The sequence below is a fragment of the Cervus canadensis genome, chromosome 5 (assembly GCF_019320065.1).
Source record: "Cervus canadensis isolate Bull #8, Minnesota chromosome 5, ASM1932006v1, whole genome shotgun sequence".
NCBI lineage: Eukaryota > Metazoa > Chordata > Mammalia > Artiodactyla > Cervidae > Cervus > Cervus canadensis.
Window position 1 is genome coordinate 24,453,599 of NC_057390.1, and position 6,628 is coordinate 24,460,226.

The following is a 6,628-nucleotide window of genomic DNA, read 5'->3' on the forward strand; positions in this document are numbered from 1 at the left end:
CAAATAACAAAAGAAAAAATCTATCTTAAGACCCAGCAATCCCACCCCTGTATTTACTGAAAAGAAATGAAAACAAAAGGACTTGTAAAAGAGTGTTTCCAGCGGCTTTGTTTATAACAGCTCCAAACAGGAAATAACCCAAGATGTCCATTAATAGGAGAAAGGCTAACCAACTGTGGTGTATACATGTAAAGAAATATTACTGAAGCCACTCAATCAATGGGTGGCTAAACAGAGATATGCACAAAGGTGGTTTTACTCCAGTTCCTTACCTTTTTTCAACTTCACAGGGTGAACTTTCCTACTTAAACTCCAAAATTTTGACCTAAGGATATCCCTGAATGTTTCTGAAACCCCAGAGTTCCACAGCTGCCTCTGCTAAGGCTCTCCCTTCCTCCTCTCAAGGGGAAGACTCCCCGCCCCCCATCATTATCGGTGCTTAGTTTCTGAGACCTGACATCCCGTACCTGGTCCAGGAGGTTTGGGTTCACCTGTTGCCAGAACTGACAGAGGAACTCCCTCATCTTCTCGGCAGGAGGGCTTTGGGGGGCATTTATTTGGGTGCCCCAGCATACCTGGATCCTAGTTTTCATTTCTCTAGTGCTCCTAGCTTTACTTGGTCTTTCCCGCGTTTCTAGTTAAAACCCTCTGGCCACCATCATGCCATATCTCTGTGAGCCCTGGTTGGTGCCTCTTTTGGGTGACCCCCTCATGGGACTCTTTCTCCAAGGCACATTGAGCACTGTACTCCATAGAGTGGTGAGGGTATGGACACCTTGAGTGATACAATTTGTATCCTGGTTCTACCACTTACTAATGTAGCCTCACTGTGCCTCAGTTTCCTCATCTGTAAAATAAAATACTACTACTACTTACTTCATAGGATTGGCATGAAGATTAAATTGGTTGATAAGGTATTAAGTTCTTAGAACACTGCCTGGCACATGGTAAGCACTGTGTGTTATTATTATTATTTTTTAACTGACCTACACCCATGTTCTCCATATTCTTTGAAAGATTTTGTTCTCATATGACAAGTGAAAGAAATAATTAGGATCCAGCCAGAATCCACTCAGGATGCAGTAATTTGAACAGAGAAAATTCAATATAAAGAACTGTTAACTACTAAGTGGGATAAAAGAAATCCTAAAGGATACAGGAATAACGGAGAAAGCGAGCAGCCTCTACCTCCAGAGATAACAGAGAAAACCCACGGAAGGATAAACTTGGAAAGGGCCCTCCCTCTCCACCGAAGCTGAGGCTCGGAACTCTCTGGTGGGTGCGTGGTGGGGGCTTACTGGATGGCAGAGAAGTTTGCTGAGGCGCTGCAGGCTGGGGCTGGCAAGCAGGAAACTGTGCTGGGGGGATGGCAAAATCTGACTGGAAGCCGCCCACTGGCAGCTGTGCTGTAGAAGCTAGAAAAGCGCTGGAGGAAGAGAAGACCCTTCAGCTTTCTTCTGGCACCTTCCATCCACTGATGGGGCACAACAGTGGCGCTGGCAGGTGAGACCACAGGGCAGAGATGGTGTTTCGAGCAGAGAAGCACTAAATTAACAGCTGACACACACCCTGTTCACGTTCTCATAATTAAACAGCATTTAATAGGGAATCCTTCCTATTTGTGTTTTATGTGTTTATAGCCTGGTAGCTCAATGGTAAAGAATTGGCCTGCCAAGCAGGAGACACAGGTTTGATCCCTGAGTCGGGAAGATCCCCTGGAGAAGGAAATGGCAATCCATTCCAGTATCCTTGCCTGGGAAATCCACTGGACAGAGGTGCCTGGTGGGCTACAGTCCAAGAGTCAGACACGAATTAGCAACTAAACAACAGGCAGTACATAGCAGGCTATGGTGAGGACAGCCCTATGCTCCTAGTGGTCGGTTGCAGTCACCAGTCAGGCTGATGTTATTACAGTGCCCCCTTTCACTCTCAGAAATGTCCCTTAAAAAAAAAAAAAAAGAAATGTCCCTGTTTGGAGGATAAAAATGTGGTCACACAAACTCTTTACATACTATTTTCTGTCAAACTATTCCCACTGGTAATAGTTAGAAACATAATGGATACAGACACACAAATCTGCTTGAAGACAGCCCAGGTGTGGAGGGGTCCAGATTCAGGAAGAAGTGCAGCCTGAGCTGCTTTGCTCTGTGAAGCATTATTTGGTTTGTAGGTGGGAGAAACTAAGAGGCTGAAAAGCTGAGCCAAAAGCAATGGTTCTCAAGAGTGATACATGATTTTTGAAATGTACATCTGGGGTTTGTCTAAAAGAGCTCTTTTAATACATACAAAATAAAAAGTCTGACATGAAAGCACGGTGTTGTTAAAATGGCAGCATCTTTTCTTTCTTTAATATCACATGAAGTCATGGTACCTTTTATAGGATAGGGCAACTTGGATTTGATGAAATATGGTGTATTTGTTCCCATGTTTAAATGTCTCTATGGCAGAGATTCCTGGAAGTGGAACTGTTGGGTCAAAGGACATGTATCTGACAGATTCTGCTTAACTGTCTTAAAACAAAAAGACTGAACAGTGTCCATTTCCCCACACTCTTAATACTGAAATGCCATCAGTCTTTAAAATGTTTTTCTCCTCTGACAGGCTCTCACCAAGTCATTTCAGCTTCTATCTGGAGTCAACGGCATCTGTACTTTCCCAAATTGTCATGTTCCTCTCCTGCGTAATTGGTTCAAATCTGCATCACACTTCCCTAGAGCTTGGGCTGTAAGACCTACACATCTTTCTCCTCCAAAGGGCAAATGAAGGATCATTTCTCCATGTGGTGCTGGCAAGGATCATGGACTATTAGGATAGGAAGGGATTTTAGATGGATGTTGCCAAATCCTAGAAGTTCTGAAAGACATTCAAGATGGTTCTCACTGTTACAGGTGATAGCATCTTCTCTATTTCTACTTAGAAAAATAATAAAAGAATTCTTCAGTCAACCTCTTGCCCCATGAATGTGAAATCACTCTGGGAACATCTGATGCCTGTTGACCAGCACCTGCAGTGGTCCTTTAATACCAGTTATGTGTTTAAGATTCAGCTACAGTTGTGGGTCCTAAGTGGTGAGTTTTGACTCCTCTGCAGCACCTATCTAAGATCATATATTGCTTCATATACAACCATAATGGAATGCTGGCTAAAAACATAAAATATAAAAAGGTTGCTGAAATAAAGTAAAAGAAGACCATAAAATGAAAATTCTACAAATCTAGTTCAAGATGATTTTCATTTACTTGATGTGCAAACAGCATTCGGCTAATCAAAATGTTTATTTTGTATGTCAGAAGCAAAAACCAAAAAGACAAAATATAGTGATCATTATATTCAATTTCATCTTTCATTATTAGGAATAAAGACCAGCCATACCCGCTTCATGTTATTTGCAGAATGGTGCTTACACATAGCAGCCAGAACCCTTGTTTTAGCTCATCATTTAGACACAAAAAACATGAAAGTAATAAAAATAAACCAGTTTTTAAAGTGCAAAAAGCATAAATTCTAAACATTCATTTAGAAAAGCAGTTTGTGTCTATTTTTGATGCTACAATGAGTCATTACATTTCATACATTTTAATATACATTTGTCCTAAGACCAGTATATGCTCTTTTAAAGACTGTTAACAAAGCATGCTTTTCCCTTACATAATTAAAGTAAATCAAACATTTTGCATTACATGATAAATGGGAAGTTGAAACTAGTCTTATGATACTATGGATATTACTCTATTTTAATATCATACATATATCTAAAATAAGTTTTAAGAATCACTTCTTTGTTACACATCACACAAATTATTACATGATTAAATCATCACAAGCTGTTGTCAAGAGTATACATGGTAAAAGGAATTCTCCAGTCAAGATAGGATAGAAAACTCTTATCTGGTTTAGACCTCACAGTTTACAAATGAGGAAACTGAGGCCCAGAAAGGGTAAGAGATTTACTTAAAAGTCACACAGCCAGCGAGGGCCAGACTCAGACTCTTAGTTCAGTGCTCTTCAGGATGGGTGTGTATGAGGTTAAGTCATTTGAAGGTCTCAGTATTATTGTTCTTGCTGAAAAATCTCTCTAGTAGCAGAGGTTCTGACACTACCCTCTCTAGGTTCAGCACTGCCCTCACCAGGTTCCTGCTTCAGAGCCCTAATTTCCTTGGGGATTAAGTTATTTTAGTTCTAAAAGGCTGTATTAGGTGTTGCCTTCCATTCCTGTGCAACCAGGGTCAGTCAATATCTGCTGAACCAAAACTGTAAAGGGTCTCATATAAAGCAATATCTGCTTGAACCAATACAAGATCTAAAAGTGAAGCGTGGAAAGGGAAGTTGGACCACCAGGGGGCTATCTTTGCTCCTTACAGTTCACCAGAAATATTCCACCTGAAGAGCTAGGAGCAAGAAAGAGCAGACTCTGCAAATGCTACTGGATCTGAGAAGATGCTGTGTTTGAGTCCATAACTTACTTTCTTGTCTTTCAGGAAATTTACCCCTTTCAATTTAGGGGAAAAATTATTCCCACCTGTGGGCAAATCATGCCGTTACCTTTAGAGTTTGTTCCATGTTTTAGGAGGGACTTATTTCAAAGGCTCACTCTCTGCTGTTCTTGATTTACCAAGGACCCGGCAAAGTGGGCTCCAAGAAGCCCTAATTCTGGCATTTTGTAAACAGTTCTGCATCCACCATCAGCCTGGTATCTGAAGGGATCTTGCAGGGGTGTTGACCATCCTTCCTGAGCTCTGGATGTGTGTCTCCCATAGTTCACAAACCATCTGGAGAGGCTTACCTATCTCCTTCCCCTGGGTACACAACACAGTATGCACAAAACATTGACCTTCCTGAAAACACCCCCTTCAGAGGCCCCTACCTTACCCAGAGCCTGTTGTCTGTCACCTCGTCCTCTGCCTGATCATTCTAGTCTCTTCTGCTCCAATTTCAAGACTTTTCTACAATCCTACTCTTGACTTCATCACCCAAACACAACCTGTTAATGACAGCCATCATCATCAAGATGATTGAGCTTCCCTGGTGGCTCAGAGGGTAAAGGTTCCCGCCTGCAATGTAGGAGACTGGGGGTTCAACCCCGGGGTTGGGAAGATCTGGAGAAGGAAATGGCAACTGGCTCCAGTATTCCTGCCTGAAGAATCCCAAAGACAAAAGAGCCCTGGCGAGCCCATCCATAGGGTCGCAGTCCACACGACTGAGCAATTTAACACTTACCTTCCCTTCATCACAGTGATTATGCATGATCGTTATTCTGCCCCCATCCCTTGCTCATGCTGGCTCTGAAATTTATTGACATAGTGTTCTCTTGTTGTCCTGGCTCTCCCAGGAAAGTAGAGGTCATCAAACAGAGTGACCAACATGCCAAGAGAAGCGTAGGAGACAATCGATGGAGGGAATCCAAGAGGGAAGGGATCGGAGGATTTGGTGGAGGAGGCTGCTGCTAAACTCCCAGAGGTTTCCACTAGAGTTATCAATCAAGGATAACAGACACAGTGCCTAGAACTCTCCAGAATGTTTACATTGAAATTTTTTTGAGGTCAGAAAAAATATAATAATAAATACAACGATAAATCCAGCCTGGATTATATTTGTGTTTTATAGCAGCAAAACATAATTAAAAAAACTTTTTTTTTTAAACGGAGAAAAGGGCTCACAAAGACGAAGTGCATAGGGCGCGGGACAGTCATAATTGAGTCCTGGGTACGGTTTACACTTTCTGCTTTTAAAAAAGAAATGGATATCCAGATATTTATATGAGACCTCTTGATTTTACATATTACGAACTCGCTTTAAACAAAACATACATTGTGTGGCCCAACAAGAGGTGGAACTTAGCCTGCAGCCTCTTGAAGTCTCGGGCTACCATCGTGTCGCCGGAACGCCCGTGGCTTGACAAGATTTCGGGGACACTTCTTCAGTCTGAGTGCCCGAGCACCCCACTCAGGACAGAGTCAGGGGCAGCAGAAAGCTTTCGGGACACAACCAGGGTCTGACGGTTAAATCCTCGCCCAGTCCGGTGTTGGAAGCTCGAAGGCCACTTCGGCCCCGGCTCTCTCTGGAGCCTCAACCGGCGGTCGCGGGCTTTGCTCGTTCGCGGGTTTTCCGGCTCCCACCGACTTCCAGGGTTAGGGGGTGGGGTCTTCCCGCTCACCAGGCAGGCTGGAGCATGAGGCAGGGACAATCGTCCCAGACACCTACGGCCCCGGAGCCCAGGCCGCCCCCCTCCGCCCCATCCCTCGCAACAAGGCCGGCCCGCCAGCCGCAGCCTGTCTCCTGGGTTAGACCGGCTCCTCGCGGGGTCTGCTCCCGGCAGGCGAAGCTCCACACCGAGGACTCGGAGGTGGTTTTAAGACCGCAGCGGCCAGGGCTCCTCCTCCCGCGCTGCTCAGGGAGGCGGGCTGAGCTCTTCACAAGGCCCTGCCAAACGAGCCCGCCATTCCAGACGGAGACTTCCGCAGCCTCCCCGCCTTCACTCGGCCGGGAGCTGCCGGACCGGAAGCTGCGGGGTCTCGGGGCCCCGGCTAGTTCCCGCCGAGCCGCGAGCCGAGGGTGCGCATGCTCCGCAGAGGCCCGCACGGGGCCTGAGTAAACCCTGATAGAGCCATCGCGAGGCGGGGTAAGCAGA